Source organism: Parus major, chromosome 3 (genome assembly GCF_001522545.3).
Source record: "Parus major isolate Abel chromosome 3, Parus_major1.1, whole genome shotgun sequence".
NCBI classification, from domain to species: Eukaryota; Metazoa; Chordata; class Aves; order Passeriformes; family Paridae; genus Parus; species Parus major.
This window is the reverse complement of record NC_031770.1, coordinates 109,154,062-109,181,555: the sequence shown is the minus strand read 5'-3', so window position 1 is coordinate 109,181,555 and position 27,494 is coordinate 109,154,062.

The following is a 27,494-nucleotide window of genomic DNA, read 5'->3' as shown; positions in this document are numbered from 1 at the left end:
AGGCAGGAGGGGAGCAGGGAGGCCTGTTGCTGAGGGGAAATGTCACCAAGCAGCCTGGCAGGAGCAGAGCTGTCAGGGCTGTGCCTTGCCATGGACCCTGCACCGCAATATGTCGAGCACGCCGCTGAGTTTCGGCTCAGTGGAGAGGACAAAACACACTCACCTGGGGACTGGGGAACATCTGCTGGAGAAGTCACTTGAAAAATAACCTTGCAATGGCTTGGGAGAAACATCTGTGCAGCAAATGACATACCACCAGCAATGGAGGCATGGAAAGGCAGAAGTTAGGGAAAGCATAAAGAAGCATCTTGTGTCAATAATGCAGAGAGCTGGTGACAGCACAGGGGGAATTTAGGTCAGCACAAACTTCTTTGGCTCTACAGCTTTTGTGCACAGGAGCTGGTGCAGCAGCTGTCTGAAATGTGCAGCTGTTTTACCACTGACCAAAGGGAACATGAGGGAGTCAAACTTTCCACCCTTTTCCCCATCCTCCACACTGAAACTCGTTCTCTGGGTTGTTGTTTATTTCTTACAGGAGTTTGCTCACATGTGTTTCCTGCTCTGTACATAAACAGCAGGAATATGGGAAGGATATGAGTGCTTTAGACCAGATGAATTTTGTATCTTTCTAAGAGAAGTGCAATCTAAGACACAGGATGATATATTTTGTCCAGAACAAAACTTGCAGATATATAGAACAGGAAAAAAATCCCAAATCTCTCATGCCTTCACATTAATTCTTATTTTATTCATTATTTTGAACAGCAGTGTCATTCAGGCAGTGCAAAGATTCAAAGGAAACATCTTCTGACAAGTTCCATTCCTCTGGGTGAAATCCCACAGGCTACATATTTGGGAAAGTCAAATTAGGTGGTTAGTGTTGGTTGCATGTGCCTGCAGATTTGGAGAGCAGGAAACAATTTCATTTGTCTGAATTAGTAGGAGTCAAAATCACAGCAGGAAATGTGTTAGCAGTTTAGCAGTGCCGAGAACTGAGAGTCAGAAATATACCCTGGACCTTTTTAGTTCAGTCTGACGACAGCCAAAGCATCCTAAAGAGTTATATTGGCATCCAGCTGTAGTTAAAGTTGAGACAGGAGCTGGTTTCTCTCTGCTCAGCTTCCACATCCAGCTGGTGTGGGCTCAAAGCCAACACATGCCCAAGTACGAACACAGCAAGAGGGAGATCAGTGGGACAACATCTCAAATTTGCAAGATTATTTTTTCCTGTCATTCTCTGCTCTTGCAGACAGTATAAAAAAGCTGAGAGAGACAACATGCCCACAATATTTCAGCCACAGAGAAGGAAAAAACACTTTCCAGAAATGTGAAATGTGAAATAGGAAGGCTCAGGCAAGGGAACTTTTGGGAAGATCTTGAATCACAAGGGTTATATGGTATAGATCTAAGGAGTAAAAAGATGAAATTTTCTTTAAGGTCCTTTGCAGCCCATACCATTCTATGATTCTAAATTATATCAAGGAAAGAGAACAGGTCTGAGGTATGTTGAGTATTAGAAAACAGGAAGAGAACTCAAATGCAATTTGGGCAATATAGGCTTGGAAGTAAAAAACAACAATGAAAACAACAAACAAACAACCAAAAAAACCCAAACCAAAATGAACAATACTCTGGATTTTGTGTCTTTTATCCAGATGTCAACTCTTGGAAGGTGTTGGAGAAAGAACTCTGGATTATATGAAGGTTTCATTATTTTTATTTCTAGGGATACACTTCCTGAAGACAGCAGAACAACTATCCCATTCACCTGAATTCTTTCCTGACAAAATTTCTTTGACAATTGTCTTTTGTTTATTTTCTGGATAGACAATGGGAAGGATGGGAGAGAGACAAAAGAAAAGAGTGAGAGACTAAGAGCAGGAGACTGAGAAATCTCCACTAGCTGCACATGAATTTTGAGAACATGGTATTTTCTACAAGTGAACAGATGCAATATAGTTAAAGAGAGAGATCTTTAACCTTCAGAGCAAGAACCTGCATTAAGTGAAGTGGAAAAACAGGACAGAAGGAATAAAACAAAATTAACAGGCTTCAGAGGACTTCTGTCACTCATCACAATGCTGTGAGAAGGAGACTGAAGTCATGAAGTCAAAAGCCTTAGGCATGTTTTTACTAATTTTTATCTCCTTATCTTCCTTTCTTCTTTCTTGACCAACTCATTATAACTGCATGAATCAGTTCACCAAGTAATTGGCACCAAAGAAATGTGTGTGTAAAAGGAAAATTTTGGTTATGCTGCATACTTGGGGTCTTACTATTTGAAAAAAAATTGAAATGAAACTGTCATAATGAACTTCTTTAGTTCATTGTTCTCATAGCAAATACTTCATGACAGTATGGGAACAATTCATTTAATTTGATATAACTTGTGAAATAGAAGGCAATATTTGCTTTGTGTTATTGGAGGAATATGTGACCAGGCTGGTGAACCCCTTATCTTTGTGGCTGTCACCAAAGCACAGATTCTGTAATGTCTCTGTTCTCCTAACAGAACTTTGTTGACTCCTTGTCAATATAACTTTCTTTGTCCCATTGTTACTCTCTTTTTGCTCATGAGTCAACTTCAGATTCTACACTTTATTCGATCCTTTAAAGTAGTCCATTTTCTCATTTGTGTTTCTGTACATTTTCTACTTTTCATGAGACTGGGAAACCAGGATTAAATCACATTTAGCTATCCCTGGAGGTATATGGTATTTCATAGAATCACAGGATCACAGAATGTTTGAGCTGGAAGGACCCTTAAAGTTCATCTTGTTCCAAACTCTGCCATGGGCAGGGACACCTCCCACTATCCCAGGCTGCTCCAAGCCCTGTCCAGCCTGGCCTTGGACACTCCCAGAGATGTGCACATCCCTCTTTTTATTTGGCACCCTTTGTACTCCAAAGGAGTGTCACAAAAGTAAAGCTGTCACAGGACCACAGAAAGAGCATTTGGGATGCTGAAATTCCCAGGCCAAATGCTGGCCCACATTGGATGTTTAGAGTGCTGTAGATACAACAAAACTGCATCAAGTGAGGTGTAGAGTGGTTATTAGGAATATTTTCTTCACCCAGAGAGTGTTTGGGCACTGAACAGGCTCCCCAGAAGAGTGGTCACAGCCTCAAGCCTGCCAGAGATTCAGAAATGTTTGGACAAATCTCTCAGGCACATGGTAGAATTGTTGGGATGTCCTGTGCAGGACCAGGAGCTGGGCTTTGATGATCTTTGTGGTTCCCTTCCAACTTAGGATATTCTCTGGCTCTCTGATATAATTTAGATGAGAGGGGAGAATATCCTTGATACAGACTGTGAAGAAAATATAAAAATATATAAATACAAAAATAAGACTTTGACTTTGGTCTGGTCTCCTTGATAAAGGAAATGGACATCTTCGCACTTTGATAGATTTCACACAGTTTGCATAAATGAATGGATTTGGGCCTTTTGAAATGAAAAGGAGATTTCTGCTGCATGCCAGCATGCTGCTGATGAGGGCTCATCCAAAATGCACCATGACCACGTCTCGCCCTGGGTTCCTCTGTAACACGTGTAGCAACCTGTGTCTGCACCACAGGAAAAGCTGTTTGAACAGATCGTCCTGGGGACTCGACACCGAACGCGGCACCGCGCTCCACAGCCTCTGTAGTACTTTGTGTTTGTGGCTCTGTTTATCATACTACAAGTCTTGATTATTCTAATGGCACTGGAACTCTTCTGAAACACATTGTTCATACCCCCAAGGAGTTTGCTGCACACACAAATATTCTCAATCTACTGTATAAACAAATGTGTTATTCAGCAGACAGCGTCAGTTCTGCTGCTGATAACTGGGAAAGGGGCTGACAACAACAACACAGAGAATAATACCTCCACCTCTAAGTAGTTTGTACAGTTTGTTGGGATTCTTTCTCCATCATTTCAGGGGGATCTGGAGCTCTCATTGCTGTCTGTTTTGGGTTCCTCAGTGGATTTTTGTGCAAACAAATATGCTTGAGTGTTGTAAAGCTTTAACTTTTTTCATGATCTGTCTTTTTTTCATTATTTTCTCTCCTCACAAAGGAGAGGACAGGAACTGATCTCCTCTCTGGTTCCCAGTGACAGGACCCAAGAGAGTGGCCTGAAGTTGTGTCAGGAGACATTTAGGTTAAAGATTAAGAAAAATATTCTGCACCCATTGGGTGGTTGGGCACTGGAAGAGGCTTCCCAGGAAACGGTCACAGCACCAAGCCTGATGGATTTCCAGGAGCATTTCTGGAACATTTCAGGCACATGGTGGGATGCCTGAGGTTGTCCTGTGCAGGGACAGGATCTGGACACGATGATCCTTGTGGGTCCCTTCCAAATCAGGCTATTCTATTATTTTATGATTTTATCTTATTTGAGCAAACACCTGTTCACATCTTGTTAAAAATGTGAATTATGAGACCCACACTTTGAGAATGCATCAAACACAGGAGCTTCTTTCTTGAAAGCACCCAAGATGCAAGAAGATAAGAGCTGTCAAATAGTGGAGAGGTTTTTTTATTGGAATTGTGGTGGTGTTGACCTTCTCTGCTCCAGTTATCCTCTGCTGATTCCCAGAGGTCTTTTGTTAGGACACAGATTTTAGAAACAGACCTTCTCAGATGCTTAAAGTGCTTAAATGTTGAACCCCATGTGAAATGAATGTATGTGTGAGGAGAGAGGAGACTGGAAGAGAGAGAAAGGAAAGGAAGCAAAGAAGATAGTTTCTCCAGTCAGTTGTTCAATATCACACAAGAATGGTTGAAAGGATTCAAAAGTAAATGACTGAGTTTGATAGGCTAAATATAGCTGAAAATGTGCTTGAAATTGCATTCTAGACCACAGAATAGAGCTCATGGAGATTATCAAAGGCATCTGGGGGTGAAATTAATTTGACTTAGCAATTGCATATTGGTTTGTAGTTTCTCACCCTTCTCAGTGCAATGTGAACATCTCTCTATCCCTCTAATTTTTTGGGGAATACCAAGGTTACGTCTCCTTCATTGTTTCCTTTGAACCAGCTGGATAGAATTTGAGGACACCTTTAAACCAATCAAAATTACAAATTCTTACAAGAAAGTAGAAAACCCATTCATGTTGATCCAGCATGAAATGAAGGTACAAAGTCACTCTGTTCGACACTAATGACTTAGAACTTCAACACTGCTCAGTTATTTCAAACCAATCCAGTCTACACCCACAAACACAGATTCCCATCATTCCACCTTAACTATTTTGTGGATATTCCACAACTAAACTGATTTCAGAGAGCCACGTTTTGAGTCCTTATTTCTGATGTGTTTAATGTATTCTTGATGGTTTTTACTCCATTATTATACTTCTTACATGTGCACCTGTCTTTCTCTAAATGAAGTGGTACCACAAAGCGAAGTGTGAACAAAAAGGACAGCACATAAATATAGGATTGTCATTACTTCCTCTTTCCTGTCTTCTTTGGCTCACACAGACAGCAATTGTACCAGGAAAAACTTATAAATGTGGAAGAAAAATAGAGAAATTAAACAAATTGTTCAACTAGTGCCACTTCTCATTGCAGCTTCATTTCAAGCCACTGGTGTCGGGAAGGTCTTTCTGATTGCTCAGTTAGTATTTTTATTGCCTATTTCATTTTGGTTTTATGTGTGCATGCCAAGTTTTGTATTAATATTTAATATATCTCTGGAGTTGTGGCTTGGATTTGTGGGAGAAATTTGACCCATTGTTGCAAAAAGACCTAAGTATTGATCCCTTTGTGGGTGACAGCAGCAGTGAAGCCTTCTCAGAATTTTAGGCAGAAAAGACAAGAACTGAGGTCAGACCAAAGCTGGAGGGAAATACGGAGTTGGGACAGGCCATGGGAAAATTCCCCAGATGCAAACTGGTCCTGAGGAAGGGCAAGCAGGGGCAGTGGCCAAAATGCAGTGAGGAGCTGGTTCCCAGCAGAGGTTTTGCCTTGCCAGGGCCCTGGCCATGTGTGGTTTTGGCCATTTGGTGGCCTGGGGCAGTCTGCTCTCCTGGCCCCCAGCTGCCTTGGATCAGGGCTGGTGCTCATCATGGGAAAATGAATACACAGAATTCACCCCAATTTATTATCGTTCCTTGTTCTCTGGCAATGCCAGGATTCCAGCACTGATGCAGCTGAATCTGGGCCCTGCTCGGCAGGCTCTGAGAGGCTGAAGAGAGAAACTCTGCACAGAAATGTCTGTAATGAAATTCAGAGGTGGGGTAGGAGCAAACCTTCACTTTCAGGAGCACGAGCACATAAAATAAATTAAAATTTCAAAATATTCAAATGTGATATAAAAAAAAGGATTCTTAGAAATCTCTGTAATAGATTCCAGGAAGAAATGGACTACAGGGGCATTTTTTAATGCTCATCCAGTGCTAACTTTGCCCTGAGTTCATTGTCCTTTCCTTCAGACCAAGGTTCAAATAAATAAATTGGTATTTTCATCATGATTGTGTTGACAGCTTTACACTGTCTTTTGCCTGGCTAGCTAAAACCACTGTCTTCTTATCAGACTCTCACAAATCTCAGTGCCAGAAGAACCATTATTTCAGTATAGTTTGGGTTTTTCCTTCCTGTAAGAGACAGGATTTAAGCAGTCATCCCTCCATCAGGCCTCTAACTTGTGGCTGAGCTAGGGAGTCTCTTTAGGAGAGACATCTAATCCCGATTTAAAGACTTCTTTAAAGACTACTTAACAACTCATCAAGCTTGTCTGGGGTTTTTTCTTTGGTTTATAGAAGTAATGAAGCGAGTCCCCCATCCTCCCCTCCTGGAGATACTTCTTAATGGAAAGTAAAAATGCCACAATTACAACACACCATGTGTGGGACATAAAACCTCACTCTCACTCCAGTATCTGTATCGTATTTAATAAAGTACCAACAGAGCAGCAATAATGTACACTGGGAATCAGGCATCATAAATAAGAGGAGAAAAATGTAATAATGGGTAGTTGGAGAAAAATATGAAAGCAGCTGTAAGAACAGAAACAGACAAGGGAAAAAGAAACAACAACAACAAAAAAATAGCAAATAGAGAAAAAGAATCAAAACCCCTCACAGCCAGGCATGGAAATAATGTATTTTAAAGTGGGTGCACTTTTGGAGGATTCTTCCTGAAGAGAGGAACAGAAACACAGGCAAGCATGTACACACACACACACACACACACACACTTGCCAGATCTTACCAGATGATGTAGTTGAGGCTGGCTGAACTTAATTAACTTGGATGAGTGCTTTTAGATTTTAACCTTCCTTGTTTATTTGCTTTCACTGTGCAGCAGTAAAGACTTTCAGACATGAAGGGAAGGAAGATAAGGGGGGGTGAAATGGCTCTTGAAGAAAACAATAAGCAGCTCCATGTTTGTCCAGTTGTTTGTTTTTAGGGGTGCAGGATAACTGCTCAGTTTGTGTAAACCAGCACAGCTCTGATGCTGATTTATACCACCCGAAATCTGGCCCTGGGAAGCTTTTCCTTTCTGGATCTCAGAAATAATCCATAAATCCTCTATCCCACAGCCTTGTCTTTGTTGCTAGAAGCATCACTACAGGGGCCTGCTGTCTGGCACTGAATCAACCTGACTTGGTTTACCACTTCCACAGTTCTCCTAGTTCCCAAAATAACCTGTTCACATCTAAGTTCTTACATGGGAATGGTCCCTGGCTCTTGCTACCTCTCAGAACATGGCTGGGAAATACTTTGTCTGAGCTAAAGTCTTGGCTATGGATGGAGAAAATTGGAAGCATGAACTCCAAAGCCAAATTCTGTGCCCTGACTCTGGGAATTCCCAAATTTAGGCATTACTTAAGCTCCAGAAATAAAAATTTATATACTGACAGCACGGGCTCTTCTGAATCTAAGTATAGCAGGAACGTTAGCTCTACTAAATAATGGACACAGAAAATATTTTGGCTTTGAATGGGCCTTTAGAGACAACAGAATCATAGAGTCATAAAATCAATATCAAAATAAAATGGAATGGTTTTAGATTTGAGAGATATTTTCCTTAGTCTGACAAATTCAGGTTTTGACATAGGCTTCAGCATGATCTGGAAGGCTGCCCCTGACACAATTTTTTTTCAAGTTTTTAAAATTTTGTTGCTCATTGCAGAAGATTGTAATGGGAGAGGACTTTCCAAGGGAGTTGATGGATTCCTAATCAAGGGTTTGTTCACTGAAGTCTGGGAGTTCTGCAGAGATAATCAGCTGTATTTGGGAAAGAGAAAAAATCATTCTGGTCAATTTGGGGAGGATGTGTGAGCAGAGCTTAACCCTGATGAAAATAATTGAGGTCCAAGGTCCAAAGTCTGAGGTGCAGCTGAGGTGGATGCTGGTTCCTACCTGCTCCCAAGGGATTCCTCTCCTGCCTGTCAGAAACAGACCTGGGCTGGGCTGAATAGCAACAGTCTGGCAATGTCTGTCAAAGAAAATTAAAGCAGCAACAGGAAGCAACAGAGGGCTGCAAATATTGGTCCATCTGTAAGGTCAGACCTTTGTTCTGGCCTTTTGCTCCTGTCTGAGGAGCTCGGCTCACTGCTCCCAAGGAGGATGGGTTAGTCCTCCACATGGAAAGGCCCTGGCAAATTTGCCATGGGGAGGGGAGAGCTCACTCCTGACCTCCTGGCTGGCAGTCAGTGTGGATGAGCAGGAATCACCATGGGTGAGGATTCAACGTGACAGTGCATGACTGACAGCCCTGGTTACAAATGCAGTTCAGATCCAATGTGTAAAAATGGCCTTTTCTCACTCAGCACAGCAGCTCCTCGTGCCTTATTGCTGCCCCAGAATTCAGAAACAATAAGCAGCACCCAGGAGGGAGATTTATTTGTTCCAGCCCTGTTGAAATACCATTCTTTTACTTTCAGGTTAAGTGTGTACTGAAGTTCCTCATTACTGTGGTGAAGTTTTTCAGCACAGGTAGCAGAGCCCAAAAAGGTGCAGGTGGTTCCACCTGGCTTCTCAGGCACTGCTGTCAAGGCAGCTGGTGTCAGGGACCACAGAGTGAAATCCAGGGTGCAGTGATTGCAATTTCTACTCTTGGCTGGAGGGAGAAGGGAAGGAGCAGAATGCAGACCTAAGTGTCTGTGCTTTTTTGTTAATTCAGTGGAGAAAAAGATAATGTCACAGAAAACTTAGAAAACTTCAAGATTTCTCAAGCTAACCATGGTGAATCAAGGCATCTGGGGTGACTCCATAGGAAGCCAGTAGAAGTGAAGAGGTGCCAGTGGTTGCTCAAGGTCACAAAACTGGGAAACTACAGGATGAATTGGGTTGAAAGGGACCTTAGAGCTCAGCTCATCCTGACATGGGCAGGGACACCTTCCACTAAACCAGGTTGCTCCAAGCCCCATCCAGCCTGGCTGTTAATACTGGCTTTTTGGAAACATGTTTAATGTGAAAGAAATGGTTATTTAAAACAAACTAAAGAAAAGAAAGAAGGCTGGGATGAAAGTGTCCATCACTTCAGCACCACAACCTGGCACTTGGTAAACTCTTGTTGGTAGAAGACCAAAGCCCTGAGCCCACCTTAGCCTGAAGTTGTTCCAGCTACCAGATCTCATACACAAGGTACTACTTGCTCTCTGAAATGTTTTATCTTAGACCAGTTCTTGGATAAGAAACAGAAAGAGTGTCTGGGCTGGAGATGAAAACACCAGGTCTCCGCTGACGATCTTAAAGGTCCTTTCCAGCACAAACAATTCTGTTATTCTAAGATTTTTTTCAGCAGTTGGTTTGTAACCCTATAGATATCCAATAGTGCCTACTGGACTCTCACAAGGTCTCTACCTATATTAACTATTTAATGGATCCAGGAAGCTAATTGCAATAAAATGCAATACATTATTACTGATTCAATTGCTGCATTTTCAGGTCCAAAGACAAGAACCAGACACGTGACTCACCCCAGAACAATGTATAATTTTGCAGCACTGTACAGCACTAGGCCTTTTTTCCCAAAATACAGACTGATGTTTAGCTCAGGAGGTGCTTGCAGGGTGGCATCAGCCAGCTGTCACTGGACCATCAGATGATATTAATGGCAGCTGGCATGTCGATTCAGCGAGCTGAGCTCATCCCTGCAAAATCAGATGGAGTCTATTTCAAACAAAAAAAGGAAATCAGGAGAAGCCAAGTGAAATAACAAAACTGCAGCTGACTTGAACAATCCAGCAATTCATCACCTCAATGAGGTCCTTGTGAATGTGAGGAAGCCACAGAACAAGGCTGGGTCTGCAAAAGGTTTCCTCGTCTCCTTTACCGAGGAATTTATTGAAGCTCAATCCTTGCCTCCCAAAGATCCCGGTCTGAGCATCCAAGCCTGTGACTGTAAGAGTGCAGTAACATCCTGGCTGGCAGGGACCTCTGCTCTGTGCCTTGTCAGTCAAAATGCATCCTGCATCCTGCTGGGTGCTTGTTTTCCTTGTGTGCCCCAGGGTAGCCAGCATTAGCTCTGCCTTTCCCCCAAGGACATGCATAACTTAAAGCGTGTGAGGAGTCCCGTGGATTTCACTGGGACTGCAAATGTATTTACACACCTTAGCAATTCCCTCATTAGTGCACAAAAACCGTATTATATTTCTGTCAAAAGGCAATTTGAAGTTCACTTTTCAAATGCCAAAGGCCTGTGCATTTACCAAGAGCAACATTTAGCTTTTCCAGCCCCTATTCCTCAGGGCCAGAAAACTTGTACAAAGGAGGAAAATCACCCCAAACAGGCTTTTCTTGTAGCACAAGGAGGAAAGCAAAAAATCATTAGATAAAAAGGTGGCCTACATTCATGGTTAAATATTGGATGTGTAATTTAAATGAGAGAGCCAAGTTGAATGCAGAGCAATTACCAGCACTTAATATTAGTCAGACTAATAAAACAGCAATTAAACCTCATTATACAGCCATAAAATTGATGTGTAATAGATTGATTGGACCAAATGTTCATACCAATGTTTGATGGCATATCATAGGCAAGGTGAAGTGGTTCATTTAATAGGCAGATCAAAATAATTCCCAGAGATAGATTTAACCTTACTGCATTTCTTGGCTTCACATGACATCCGTGACAGTACAAACAAATAAATAAACACAATGAAAGAAGAGCAAAAAAAAAATAAATAAAAGCCTACAGACCAGCTTGCTCCATGGCAAATACTCTCTATTCCATAGTATAATATTCCTTCTCCCGGGAGATCCACAGTTATTTGAGAATCTTCTTGCCAGCAGCACAATTTGGATCTTGCACAGCAGTGCTGCTTCATTGTTCACTCCTTGAATTGAATATGAGGCACTGAAGGAAGCCAACATGTAAATGTTTTGCTGCCTGTTTACAGCTGACATGGAATTCAGCACCTTGGAGTATATTAAGTCCAGTGATTAAAAGAAATTGCTGTTGGAAACCAAAAGGGTAAGCAGTGAGGGGACCATTAATAAAAATCTTCTAAACTCATCCAGAATCCCATCTGAACACTTTTGTTTTGGCAGTAGCTTCAGATTTAATCAATATATTCAATCAGTGTCCATGGTCCAGCATGTCAGGTTTACTGCCTTTTTAAAAAAATATTATTTATATGGGTTCATGTGATTAATTTTTTTTCTTATTTTTTAAAGTTAGAAGATTCCTTGGTAGTTATAATACACTGTATTTGCTGAAGACAAAATTTTGTGTTTTGGTTCTTATGGATTTTCATGAGCCATTAACCTTAGCTTTCCATCTTTGTATTCTACAGCATCACTACTACACCAGAATCACCATGCAGCACTAAAATAAATTAATCAACATATTTTCTCCTTAAAAACATTTTCCTTGGCCAAAAGAGCTTGATCTTCCTGCATGGACCTCTTCTCTGCAGCAGCTGAAGGGTTCATAAACTGCATATCTTCATGGCTAACCTTTAAAAGGGGAAGAAATTACCTAAAACACAAAAGTACCTTGGCTTACAAAAGGGTCCTGGGGCCGGGCTGGATTTTAAATCTGGATTTCCTGTACAGCTGGACAGCCCAGAGTGAGAATTTTCCATGAGGAAAAAAAAATAAATCTATTTTAAAAAAATCAGAAAGTGAGGTCAACAGGAAATTTGTTTTTGACAATCAGGGCTGTCCCAAAGATTTTAAACTATCCAGGCATAGAAGGAAAAGAGATAAGAGGTTTATAGACCATCCTTCCTTTTAGTGGTTTAGTTGGTAAATTTTCCTCCACAAACCAAATATCACAGGATAAGAAAATGGACCACTTTTAATCAAGTTTGAGTTTCCAGCTAAATCTGGGGGAAAAATCATCACTGATAAAACCCTGTTGCTCTTGTGAACATTTCTCTTTCCCTTGTTATGCTGTCCTTTGTTTCATGCTGATCAGTCAGGGTTTAAACTTGTTCTGGGTTTCTGCAGAACAGTGATCTCAGGACAGATTCATTGCTCCCTTATCCTACAGAGCTGAAGTTCCATATTTTCAGACTCCTGGAGATTCCCAATGCCAGGTTCTGTAGGAATGCAGGTGCTACATCACTGCTTGGTGAAGTGCAATGGGCCTGAGCTCACCCTGACACCTTGTCCTCGGTTCAGCACCCATGGCATGGAAAATGAAGAACCTGCTGGAGGAATGCACAAACCTGTGAGACTGGCATTTCCATTGGAAAATGGAGAAAATATTATATGGAAATAAATTTTATATGGAAATAAAAATATGGAAATAAAAATAAATTCCTTGATATACCTACTTACACACCATTTTTCCAGTACAGTTTAGGTAAGAAAAAAAGATTCTTGATGCTTATTAAACCCTGGTACTTAAATCCCTTGGAAGGGAGAAGGCAGCACAGATCTCAGACCTCCCCTAGGCAGCACATGTTCTACAGCTCTAAGGTGAGAGTCTTAAAAGCAGAATTTAGCATTTCCATCCATATTTGTCTTCCCCAACCTATGGACAGTTTTGGAAATTATGCCTACCCAATTTTAATGGAACTGACAAAAATATTGCCCCTTTCAGAAGTCAGATCTCCTTTATATTAATAATAATTATTATCCAAATATTAATATTGCAGCTGGATTTTTGGCACCTGTACTTGAAAACCTTGATCCACGTTTTGTGAAATGTCCTTTAGATTAAAGCTTCAGAATGTAATTATACTTCATGATAATATACCAGTTTTCCTGGTGATTTTTATTATAATTTCCTCCCCCTGTTCACCTCAACGTAAAACCTACTGGAATTGATAAAATGTGAAAATACAATATATTGATGTGGGCATTTTCCAAACATGTACCCAAAGTATCCAAGTTTTTGCTCCTTTTTTCTGAGCTGCTCCCTCAGCTCTGTGAAAGCTTTTGCTGCTGCTCTAAATCAATAAGGTCATCCCAGGCAGTGTGTGTTTTGGATCCTAAATGTCTCTTGTGGTTTGGTATGCAGCACCTTGAACACACTGCTGTTTGTTCAACCCTTATCAATATCTCCAGCACAAATAGTGCTGTTCTTTAAGGAGAAGTCTTTCATTGGATTTATTTAGTCTAAAATGGACTAAAAATTTATGCAGAGACATAGCAACTGTCTTTGGAGAGGTAAAAGGATTGCTGCAAAGGAGGGAAATTAACTGTTCTTTATAGAGCAGGTGGTTGGAACCAGATCTTTAAGGTTCTTTCCAACCCAAACCATTCCATGATTCTGTGATATTTTCTGAGGAATGGAAAATTAAGAGACTTTAAGCCAAGCCAGGGAGACTCATGAGAGGTCTCAGATAAAATATGCTGACTGCAGACCTGAAACAGATTGTCCTGAGGGGTTGTTGAAGCTTAACAAGTTTTTAAGAACAAGTCAGATAAGCATCTAACAGGAATCACTTAACTGTAGCTGATCCTGTTTGGGGGCAAGAGAATGATCTAAGCAAGGTGCTGAAATTTCCTCCTACCTTGATTTCACTGAAATTACACATTTTAAGAAGAAAGTCTTTCTCCACTAGAAAGAAATCATTGACAGGCTGATGAAAGTGACTCTTAGTGCTGTTGGCAAGCAGGTCTAACCTTCCCACACCCCAGGATTTATTATGGCCTTTTAGTTGAAGAAGGATTTGATGGGAGGCTAATGGTGTTTTGGCTAAGGTTTCTGAAAGGATAAACGTGTTTAGGAAACAGTAAGTTCTCTAGTAGAATGTCAAATCCACTGAAAAAAAGCAAGTCTGAGTCAGGATTGAAACTATTTTCAAATTATTTTCAAATATGGGGGAGTAAATGTTAGAAAAATTAGGATAATGTTTCAAAACGTGTCATTCAAGTTGTTAAGGCAGTCAATATTGATTTGGTCTTAAAATAGCTCTAAAATAAGTGCAACGAGTAGTGCTCCAGAATGCTCAGCCCCCCTCTGTGATTAACTTAGACCTGACAGCCCTCTCTTAGGAGGCTGAGCTCAATTGGGATAACTTCTGTCCTGAGATATCCACGAGAAATCCCTGTGTGATATTTACAGAGCCATCTCTTTAGCAGCAAAGGACAGCCACACTCCATCATCATCCCCAGCGATGGGCAGGGTTATCCCAGCTGTGTCCCAGGGCAGCTGTCCATGCAGATGCAGATGCTCGTGTTCTCTCAGCTGATGCCCCTGCTGCCTCCAGGGAGGTGGGAAAGGAAGGTGGGGACTGCTGTCCCAGTGTCAGCCCTCTCTGTTAGCAGGAGCTGCAGCGTTCTGCTCCCTCGTCCCTTCCTGTGTGGAGGCAGCAGATTTCCAGGCTGGCCAAAATAGGCTGTGGAGTGTGGGGTTTGCTGTTCCCAGCAGCCTGCTGGCATAGCATGTTCCTGACAATAGACACAAAACTAAACAGGGAGAATCCTTCTTGTTTTAGGGAGTAGCAGAGGTGGTGGGAATAACTGTCCTTATTCTTTACATGTGGATAATCTGCAAGCCTAGGTTGGGGCTTTTACGTGTCTATATGGTGTCACTTTGAATTGTCTTTGAAGGATTTTTGATCAGGGGAAGAAGCAACAGGAGGAATGTCTTTAAACTGGGTTTAGATTGAAAACATTCTTCCCTGAATAGATGCTGAGACCTTGGCACAGGTTACCTGGAGAAGCTGTGGCTGCCCCTGGATCCCTGGAAATGTCCAAGGCCAGATTGGATGGAGCTTGGAGCAACCTGATCTAGTTGAACATGTCTCTCTTCATGGCAGGGGGGTTGGAGATGATCTTTAAGGTCCCTTCCCCTCCAAATCATTCTTGTCTTTTTGATATGATGTCAGCCAGTCCAGTAACTCAAATACCAGCTAAGGACACCCATGAATTTTCAGTAATTCTTGTGCTTCTGGTGGTTGAAGTGATGCTTATGTACTGTGAGAGAGGAAGAACCAAGTGCTCTTGAACAGAAGCAGTAACAATGTCCAGCTCTGCTGGTTCCTTTGGACTGAAAATCATCCCAGTGATTTCTGTGATCGAAATGAAGGAGGACATTCCAGCCCATGTTAACAAAATGCAGCAGACACACTTGGAATAAATTTGTAAGCACTGTAATCTTCTCTGGATGATCTCCAAAGAGAGAAAGCTGAATTAGCCCAGCCAAGATGTAAGGCAGTCACAGTGAAGGGATCTGACATCCACCTCAGAGAGGCAGGCAGGCAGCCTGATTGCATTCCCAAGATGGAGAAACTGAGCTGATCTGGATTCTAAAGATAGTCAGGACACTCTGATCATATGGAAATGTTTTTTCACTGGCATAGATATATAAAAAAATTTACAGGGCAAGAAAGAGACAGGAATAACCAGTGGAAATAACATCAAAAGTCCTTATCATATGGCTCTTTTTCTGCCAGTAATAGCACCCATTAATTAAGCATTAATTATTTATCTGAATTAAGAAAGCTTAAATAATTTTGTACTGGCCACAGATTGCACCAGTGCAGGTCCAAGTCTGATTTTTCACATCTACTTTCACAACCTTAGGGGCCAGTTTGGATTTCCACTTTTGTTTCACATATGAGAGGCTCCTTTTAGGAAATATTGTTATGAATGTTGAGATGACATTGATTTTCTGCTATGTAGAAATCTGACACCACCTCTTTACAAAGATTGTTCCTAAAAAATCACATTTCTATAAAAAGAAATTTAAGAAAAGTATTTTTTTCTATTGTTGTATTTAGATGTACAAGATGATCTATTTTTTTTCTCTTTTTCTTTTTTCTTTTTTGTTCCTTTTTTATTTTTTTTTTTTTTTACCCTTTGGTCAGTTGTTCAAGATTTCTTTTCAAGTGGGAGAAAAAGCAGAAATGGAGAGGAAAGAAATGCAGAAAACACTGAAAGGCTTTAGATTGTCTTCACCAACATTTGAAATTTTCAGATAACTCAGGAAAATAACTCAAAATTATGTCAATGTACAGATATTACAAAAATCATTAAATGGATGCTTTTAAATCAATTCTACTTGTAGGATTAAAATCTGAGTGCCTTGGGGGACACTGTAGGAGCAGTATTTGTGGACTGGCTGGAAATATGAAACAAGCAGACATGTCCTGAGCTGAATCCATTCCTATAAGATTTCCAGCCTAGGGCAGCATTCCTTGAAGGATATACATATATCTGCTTAACTATACATATGATGCTCCATCCCACTGAAGCCAACAGGAGCATTTACTGTTCATCAAGTTAAGCATTTACATAAATCTCTGGGATAATGCAGTTTAATCAAAGACTCAAGTGCTTGGATAAATTTTAGGTTATTCAAAGTAAACTTCAAAGCTTTTTACGTTCACTTAGCACCAATTATTACCCAAACAAATCAAATGGACTGTATTATATGTGAGGTTTTAAATTCATATATGTAACAGTACAGTGGCTTTTTCTATTCATCTGCATCTTTTTTACCTCGCTGAGGAAGGGATTCCTTATTAAAGCTGGTTAAAAAAAAAAAAAAAAGCCAGAAAATGCCTGGAACAAAGTAACTGTAACTGTAAAATGTCCTTAAAGGCCAATTAGAAATTGCAATACTGGGAGTTTTATTACAACTAACTCCTCCTTAATTATCAATCAATGGATTCTGTTGGAAAAAAAAAAATCTCAAATTCACAGCTGGGAAAATGATGCTAATTATTTTCTGTTAATTAAGGCTGTGCTGGGATTCAGACTTGCCATCCTTCAAACACAGGATTGACATATCAATGCTAACATAATGCTTAGGGTCTTTTCTGAAGGCTTTATTTCTAATGATAATAAATTGGTGTCACGTTATTCTAAGTGTCTTAAACTATGGTGCTGCTACCCAGCCCTGTTATACACTGAAAAGAATATATCTATCTTGATATTCATTCAAATTCTGATCTGCAAGTTGGATATTCATCATTTTGCACTGTAGTTGTTCTATTGTGAGCATGAAGGAGCATTAAATCACTTGGAGCTAAAAGGAGTAAGGCAAAAATATTGAATGGTGGCAGGAGTCCCCAAATAGCAGAATTAAAGGGAATTGAGCACTTGAGTAAAATTCTCAGCTCGTTATATTCAGCTACACAGTTCCTTCACAGACCAGAATCTCTAGTCCAACCTCTGGCCCTCCTTTATTGTGGGAATGGTCTAAATAACAGACTGTTAATTTATATCTACACATATAATTTCTTTTTTCTTTTTTTTTTGTGGGAAAGACAGACAAACTTTATTTTTTTAAGAAATCTCTTACTTGCTTGATCCTCATGATCTACTGCATATCTTATAGCCAAGACTGATGAAAACTGGAAATAAGAGATAACTAGAACTTATCTCTGGAAACAGATACGTAGAGGAGGAAAACCATTAAAAATTAATATTCTGCCAGACTTGGTGTGGTTTACATAAGAAATAAAGCTCATGAACTCAAACATGACCTGAGGCAGGCTTGGCCTAAGATTTAGATAAGTTATAAAGATCTGTTACCAGTTTGAGGCAAGATGGGCAGGAGGGTGGTGCTTTGTTTTGGATTTTGCTCAGGATGAGAAATTCTTCAGTCTGTTTCTAAAAAGCAGATGTCAGACAAAGAGCTCTGAAAAAACACATTCCTCTACCAGATTTTAGGAAACCATAATATGCAGCATTTTAAGACTTGTGGGGAAGGTTGTAGAGGTGCTGTAAGTGACAGATCAGCACAGTCTGGTCTCCCTGTGGGGTTTATCACCCTCATGACTACACAGATGTTTGCTGTGGGGTTTAGAGCAGAGCCTGAACCTGTTTGAGAGGTGCCATAAAAATGATTTGATCACACTGCTGCAGTTGGCCAATTCAGATGAACCAGGTGAACAGGTGAGTGGGTCACCCACTGAACCTTGGCGTTTCTGAAGTGTGGCCTCCACCTTCCTTCCTGACAAGCAGAGAGAAACAGGAAAATACCTCCACAAAACAACTTTTTCTCACTGGAAAATAACATTTCAAGTCAAAGGTATTTCTCAAAGATCATGGTGTGCTACCTCTCCCCAGTGACCAAAAATTGATTTTGTTTCTCTCTGACTTGGATGTTCATTTTTGAGGTGTCTTTAATTAACAATTCCAATACCTCCAGTCTGTATGCCTATTGAAACTCATAATTTATTCAAAGTTCAGGACTGGGGAGAATGCAGCATCCAACCAATGCAGAAGTTTTGTCTCAATGATCTTGCACGTCTTTTCCAACACTAGTGATTCTATGATTCTGTGTTTGGCACTTTGGCCATTTTTCAGACCTGGAACATTAATCTTTTACTTTGTGTACAAAGAAGCTGTTGAGGGTATTTCTGGTGGGTGAAGGTTGACAGGGCTGTTAAGAGTTTTTGTGAATCTAAACTCTACTAAAATCTCCTCCAGCTCTTCCTGAAACAGAGGCTACTCCATGATCTAACTGGTCCTGTTTGGTCCCATTCTCCTACAAGTATGAACTTCCATTTCAAAGTCATATTTGTGTAATATAAATGCACAAATGCAAGTGAAAACTACATAAAGGTGAGTTAGGACAATAGATTTAACCCAACTTTTACCACATCTTGAAAAAACCCACTGAATGAAATCTGAAGTGTGTATCTTTACATCTACCTGATCCTTATCTACCCCTAAATAAAAAATATTTTACCTGTGCTTGGTGATTACAAAGCTTTCTCTCAGCTTTTGTAATTCATTTGTGCCTTCTAGCAGTCATGAGTCATGGGTCTTTTACACTTGTCAAGTACACCTAATCCCTACCCTTCATAGCCCAGAAATCCTAAAGATGGCTGAACATGTAATTGCCTTGAAGTGTAAAATATTTCCCACATTATTTATTATAGCACTGCCTGCTAGCACCTCTATAGTTAAGGTTGTGTCAGCATTTTTATTATAAGCCCTATTTTCAGCTGTAAAAAAGTGCTTCAGGCTGGAACCAGGAATGCAAGTGATTTTATTTTTTTACTGTTTTTTAAAATAAAATTACCTTGGACGTTTTTAAGTTATTCCATCTGTAGTCAACAACACACCCACACATGTCTATTTACAGCTGTACATGCAAATGTATAAGGAAGATCTAGCATGGTATAAATGTATAAACGTAGACATTGTCAAAGTAACCCACATAACTGTTTATTTATGTTTTCATCTCTTGCTCATGCAAATTATATCTGTGTGGGAGCAATTTTAGTCATAGCACAAGCTTTATTTTGAGTTGGTGCAGTGCCCTTTATCCAATGATGTCTATAGATGGCAATAATAAAATATTTCTTTGTTTTTTACGTCCTGTATTTTATTTCTGTGCGAATCAAACTGTCTTCTGGAATAATTTCAGCCAGAGTATTTTGTCTCTGTTCCTGGATCATGAGGAAGACTAGGGACTACATCCAGATGTTAATCCACCAAGTCCATGTGACTTGGTCCAATGTAAAAAATGACTCATTCTTTCATGTCTGTCTTTCACATCAATCCAAGAGTAGGATGTAAACACCTTTTGAGATCTTGCTGCTAAGTACTCATCTGCCTCTGATCTTAGACCACACTGTTATTTCCCACACCAAGGTTTCATTGCATGAGTAGAGTTAAGATTTAACATCAGCTTTGTCAATTTACATCTCTCTCATGAACTGATTTACTGTATCCAGTGGAAAACTCTCACATAGAGGCACTACATACAAATACCTTGTTATACAGCCTCATATAGGATGGATCTCGGATTACATGATCAAGGTTCTATGGAATTTGGAGTTCTGTCTTGCCTTAATTGCTATTATCATTAGTGCTAGCAATAATATATGAGTTATCATAACCTGATTGTCCTTGTGGGTCCCTTTTAATGCAGGATATTTTATCATCATATGAATCTAATATGTAATTAGAGAAATAAAAATGTTTCCTCTGTCTCTTGAGTTTGGGTGTTTTAACTACTTATGTTCTACTTGTTTTTCTCAATATTTAAAACATATATGAGGGAAATGAAGTCAAATTTTTTTCCATTGTTTTTGGTGTTTACCAAGGTGTTTCTAGAACGAAGGTTAACCTTAGTCTTCTTGTCATCCAACTGAACACGTGCACCTTCATTCTGAAAATGGAAGGGGAAGTTTTCATGTTACTTCATCCATAATGAATGCAGTGTTCTAACCCTCAAAATATACAACTCCAAGTTAAAGTTTTTGAATGTAATTATACTTTACAGCCTTAGTGCAGTTTACCTGTCTTTCCCCAAGCATTTAAAAACTGCTACCACTTCTAAGTCAGACAAAAATTAAAAAGTTGGTTTTTGATGGAGTTTTTGGGGAAGTTTTCTAGTTCATTGGTTGGATTGTTTCGATGGTGTGTTTATTGCTGGGGGTTCTTTGTTTGTTGTGTTATTGTTGCTGTTGAGAGGGCTTTTTTGGAACCATTCTGGACCCATCTTGGAACCAAATCATTCTTAAAGATGTAATAGTTCATGGAAGCTGTTCAGAACACACTGATTCTCACGATCTTGATTTCAAACCCAGTGGGACTATGCTTTTAATTTAATTTCATTGTGAAGTTTTAGGCTTGTTCAGCCCTTGGACTCTCCATTCTGTGCAAGGACACACTCTGAAAAAAAAAAATGGAAGCCAAGGCAAAGGATTTCATAGTTCCCTGTCTAGAATATCTGGGTTTCATGCAGAATTTCCAAGAGCATTCTCAGCTTAAAATGTGTTATCTCAAACTATTATGTAGAGCTGCAACTTGAACCATTGTCAGTATGTTCTAAATAGAGCTGATCCCAAAGAAAGAGACACAATTTCAGAGAGACACAGTTTCAGCTGTGCTAAAACTCTTCAAAAGATACATAAAGGAAAAATAAATCAATGGCAGAATTCCTTAGTAAAGTTATTCTTATACATCTGCTGATGATTTATGAATATGTTTATGAAAGACCATTGACATTATATGCTTTCAGCTGGATGACTTCTATCTGCCATTATGTTATTCATAAAGTTTTCAATCCCCTTGTTAAATCCATTTAAGAGTTTAACTCTTATTATTCTTAGGAAGTGGTGTTTCCAAAGCTTTAGCTCCAGATGATAAGAAATATTCCTCTAAAGAAAAATGTGTAATTTTTCTGGTCAAATGAAGATATAGGCTACACATGAAGCCTCAATTCAGCCTGATTTTTCTTATTATTCAATTAAAATAAATAATTGTCTTTAAGTCTGATTCATTTACCTGTAATATTTTATCTTAGAATGGAATAAGACCTAGACACATCTGTCAAATTATATTGATTATTTGTGGAAACAAAGGCAATGTAACCATCTGCATTAAGAGATAATTACATTAAACTCCATTTTGCTGGATGTTATAAATATCTACATATATAGAGGCCAAACCTTGCAAATCCTTAGATCAGTGGTTTTGTCCTCATAGATGGAAGAAAATCCAGCTTAGATACAGAAATTCCATGGTTTTTTTTCTTTGTTTATGGTATTCCTTAATTTTTACCATGGTGTTACAGTGGATTTTAAGGGAAAGGTCTCAGTTTATGTAGACATCGAGAATGCACAAATGTAACACAGGGAAAATGCAACCTGGTCCTTATCCACACTTGCAAAAAGAAGAGAAAATGGGTGAACATGGTCATGAAAACACAATATTTAAAGAACACCTGAGAGAAAACTCTTATTGCTTATTGATCACCAAAAAAAAGATACAACCTTTGTACACCAAGGACTCCCCATGGACATCAATTCCTACCTGTGCTGCTCCAAACTGCCCTTCTCCCACATTCAAGCAGTAATTCATGTATGATTCATGTATGGCATGTGATTCAAAGCTTTCCTTGTTTTGAGAAGGAGCAAATTCTCCCACATTTATTAAGGCTGATACTGGGAACAGTTTCTATCTCTGACTCATGTTAGAGTATTTTGGGTTGGGATTTATCTTTTCTTGATTTAAGCTTCTGACATTCAGTCATTTTGGTACCATCAACAGAAAGGTGTCCTGAGAAACAGGCAGACAAATCTGAAAGTAGATTCATTTCATCTGATTTAGAGAGAAAGACAAAGATTTACCTCAGTTAATGCATCCAGTGAAATTGTAGCCATTGAGTTTGAGTTTATCATCTAAAAGATGACTTGTTCAAAAGCAATGCCCTTAGAAGGAATGTATTGCTTATTTTAAAACAAAATAAAATTGCAGCATAAGACAAAAATAAGAAAAGAAACCCTTGAAACCAGTAAAGGTTTCTACATGTCTGTTGTATCTAAATCCCTACAGAGAATGATTTTATCCCAATCAAATGCTTTAACATTTCCCACTTATCAGTGAAAGTTTATATTTTAAAGAGAATCAGAGACTGTCCTGAGATGGGAGGGACCCCCAAAGTTCATCTAGTCTAGATTCAAGTGTTTGCTCTCCTTTTCCTGGGCTTTGTGATTATTGACAAAACTGAGCTAATTCACTCAGATTCTGGATCTGGGGCACACAAATGTCACCTTGTTATTTAAAATACCTCAAAAATCATAGTCCTTACCTTACAGGTAACCCCTGTGATTGTTAAACTCTTCTTATTTTAAGTCCACTACTCAGCTGAGTAACTGAACATGCAATTTCACTTGAGACACACAGGTCTCCAGCTCCAAACACCACCTTGTGCAGTTTTATTTTGTTCTCTGAAGATTTCTTTGATATAGAAGGTGATATTTTATAAGATGACCTATAACCCTGTCCAGTCTGTAATAGTTTAATATCTTTTCCTTGCCTTACCTGTTGTGTCTGCAGGAACTCTATGTCTGCAAGACAAAATGAAAGAATTCTTTGTGGAAATAATCATCAAAACCATCCCTGTTACCAAGTGTCTTTTCCATTGCACAGCCTCATGGGAGAAACAGCTAAAATTATGGCATGATTTACCTATTTCTTTTCACTAACAAAAGAGTTTCTTTTTAACTAACAAAAGAAAATATTACACAGTGTAATATTTTGGTTGTGAGGCTGAGCTGTGATGAAACTCAGACTTTGTATTTTGATCAGCTATTTTGGATAGACGAGAAAGGAGAGAAAACACACACACACCTTGCAGTAACCATTTCTCTTTGAGTATTGTAAATTGCAGTAAATTTACTGACATGGTTTTCCTTGGAGTGCCAGACTAGTTTTCCCATTTAATTGAAGGAAGTTCCTTTAATACATAAAACTAGATGTGTTTTATCCACCAGTTTGAATGCCATGTGTTCCAAAGTTATGTTTAATTCTTTTTCTTTTCAGGGTGAAGGTGCCTTGATCTGAGTGATGTAGAAACTCATATTTGAAGAGGGAAACTCAATGGAACAATCAGTAAAGCACAAACCTGAAATCAGCACTCCATGAGTTCCTTGGAACAGTGCTCTGCAACATTAAATGAGATATACAGAATGGATTGCATTTTGAGACTGTAACAGGTCATTCCACATCTGTCACACCACACTTTGTGTTTAGGGTTTTTTTTCCCCTTTCAGCCTGGTACACTTGTGAATTTTACTCTATAATTTTTGACTTTACCAAAGAGAGAATAATTAAAGCTGATCATCAGGGATTTCTCTTTACATGGTCTTTTAAATGTTATCCAATAGGTGAAAGTTCTGTGAAATCATACTCGTGACATTTTATCATCATAATTTCCTTCTGATCACATCAACAACATATCAAAACTCATTGCAATATCTAAGAGCTTCCATGTGATAGGATAGAGGGATGTAAGAAAAGATAAATAATAGTATTCATCATCATCATCATCATCTATTTCTAATAACTACATGCAAAAAAAGGTCTTCCCAAGTCTGAAATTTCAAAATTAGAATAGCAATTGTTGTCATATCAGTATTTTCCAAAAACTTCGAAGAGAGTGAGGAAACAAAACTCCTTCTGCTTTATTTTTTTTTTCCCTACAAAAGAAATAAATTCTCAGTATTCTTGAGACTTCTAGGTTTGGCTTAGAATTCTAGACTGTCTGGGGAAAGAATGGTTGAAACTCATGTTCAGTTACTGATCTCAAAGTAGCAGGCAGATTTGTACTTCTCTCTGGATGTGAGTCTCTTCAACAGGGCTGGAAAAAGATATTTCTGATACACACAGGAAATTATACTAGAAAAAAAATATTAATTAAAGCTGCAAAAGGATGGTCTAAATTATGTAATGTAATGTGTTATGTGTGATTAATTTTCTTTTGCAATTTGTACCCCTGTGGTCACAGGATCTAATCCAAAGCCTCTTGCATTCACAGGGCTCTTTCCAATAACTCCAGGTTTCAGAGATATAATTTAGCACCAAAGGTGGTGTAAGCCCCACTTTAAAAAATGTTTTTTTGAACTCACCTTTTTTTTTTTTTTTTTTTTTTTAATAAACACAGCAATCAGAATTCAGAATGTGGATTCAGAACTCCCTCTGCACCTGAACTTCAGGGAGAAGAGATCCGGTGCTGGAGTCCTGACCTTGTTAACAAACAATAGGAAATTTGCTACTGGCTTGAATTAAATCAAGATTTTACTCTAGAAGACTGAACCTAGGACTTATTTCTTGGATCAAACAAGAACACTAGCCCTAAACATTTATCTTTGATGAGGAAATGCAGTTTCAAGTCAGTTTGGGCTTTGAAATCTACAGCTCGGACTTATTTCAAAGATGAGTTCACATGATGCAGCATTGTAATCTGGGAATTTCATGCTTTAAAAAAAAAAATAGCTGGGAGCAGAATTAGTATGTACAGCATAATAATAGTCCAGTTCAATTGCTGTTTAGTTTGGAATGGTTGCTTTGAGAGCTTGTTGGAAAAGAGGAAAAAATGCGATGAGAAGAAATATTTACTGCACAAACTTTGCATGCCAATAAAGAAATTATAGAGAGACTATTGTTAGGCTTGACTCTGTAATTATAATTGAAGCACAGAGATGATCAAATGCAAGACCACTTACAGTTAATCATTTTGACATTGCTTGATTTTTGCTATGAACCATAGAAGAGAAGAATCAAGCAACATTTTACCACAAGTGTCTAAACCTTAGGTGGTGAAAATCAACTTAACTCCTTCACTTTAAGCAATCAAGCCCCTTTGCCTCAGCTTGGCCACATTATCTTTGTTACAGTTTGAACGAGCTTTACTGAAGGGAAAAATATGAGTTTGATGTCAACATGACCTAGCAAAGAACTTGCTATGCAACAGAATCTATTTATAACAGTCTGGATTAATTCTTGCAGATCACACCAGGAAATTCAAAAGTGTTTTTCATATCAGAAGTGGTTTCATTATTTAGAGTATTTATATTTTTTGAACATGGAAAGCATAACATTTGTGCTGGGAAGTAAATTTCATTGTAATCACACAGGCTCCTGGTGAGTCCAGCATTACATGGTGGTAAATGTATAACTGGAAGGGATCTCATGTAGCCATTACCATCTAGAAGTAATGACCTAATCTACTTTTGTCACCAGCCAAACTCCACCAAAAAGCTTCTCATCTCTCTTAAAATGGGAGAAGTTGGTCTCTAGATATGTTTTTTAAATGAAAGTAGTCTGAGAACAGCTTATATGAAACACCTTTAGGAGTCCAGCCCTAGGTGAAACGAGTTCCATATTCACCTTACCAACTCAGAAAATATCAGCTAAAACATATTAAAAAGAGGAAATGGGGATAAAAGCTGGCACACAGCTACACAGAGATAGCAAGATCCCTTTGTAAAGGATCCTTAATTCCCCATCTGCATTTTTACTTAAAAATTACTTATGGTTTTATGACAAATTAGTCCAAAAAGATCTTATCCTTCACTGAGGACAGAACTAGAACTGCAAAGCTATTCTGTTTCTCTTCTAGGGTTCAAGTTTCAGACTTGATATTAAGCTTCTAAACTGTGTGTGGTGGCATAAGAAATTAAGATAGCAAATGATGAAAAACCTTGTTCATGAATAAACCAATATGACTGCCTGAGAATTTCAAACATGAAAAACTTTGCTCCCCAAAATTTCTCTTCATTGAACCTTTCATTAAACCTTTTTTTTTTTTAAGCTCATAAATAGCTTGTAATTGGAATTAACTATAGTTAGAGGATAGTTAAAACTGATTTTGCCATTTTGATTCAGCTCCTGGTATAATTAAAAACCTATATACAAAGGTGTCACGATTCTTTGTGTCAATTTGTCTTTGCAGGTTTCAGCTCCTTCTGTTCATTCCTTGCTGCTGTAAGTGTTCTCCTCCTTCATAACGGTGTGAGACATCGTTCTGGCCTCATGGTGCTTGAAAGATGATGCAAATTAATATGTTTCCAGGATTCATGGGGAACTGATTAGTTGTAAGGTAACACACTGCCATTGTGATTAAGAATCCCTAGGGGATACTGGACATCATTGGCCATGAGGAAAAAATCAAAGCTACTTTTAGTATCTACAGATGGGGCCACCTTCTGCTTTCTGCAATTGGCCTAAATCAGGATTGTCTCCATTGATTTCCATGGTCTTTGTCAAGATTTATACCAGATGAAAATGTACATTTGCCTTTTTGGCAGTGGAGAGAAGATTATGTCCCTGTGAAAATTTCACTGGATCAGAGCTGTTCCAAGAGAGCCATTCAATCAACACCTCCCAAATACCAATGCCATTATTAAGGCACTTTAATTCATTTTAACATAGTTATCCTTTTGGTGTTTGGTGCTGAATACTCCTTGTGAATCTCTTTCTGGATATCAAACAGCTGTGATTTCTGATTCTTTACATCAACTGGAGAAGCTTTACCAACAGAATGACAACTGCCCACTCTTTATATTACAGGTACTGCAATAGTTACCAGTATCTTTACCAGGTGGGAAGAAATTTTGTGGTTGTATTCCTAATCCATACATTTATTTGGTCTTCTAGTCACCTATTCAGCTACTGGAAAGCAACAGGGTCTGGAAAACTTTTAAATACCTGTTTCCATTCTCTCTGCTTCTGGGCTGCAGAGCACTTGCTGGGGTTAGGGTAGTAAATATCACAGGAGTGAGGAGAGATTGGTGATAATCCCTACTGCTTAATTCTTTGGGTGGCACAACTCAGTGCTGTGCCAGCTCTTGCAGATAAATCTCAGAAGAGGCTTTTCTAGCAAGCAGGTTGAAGACTG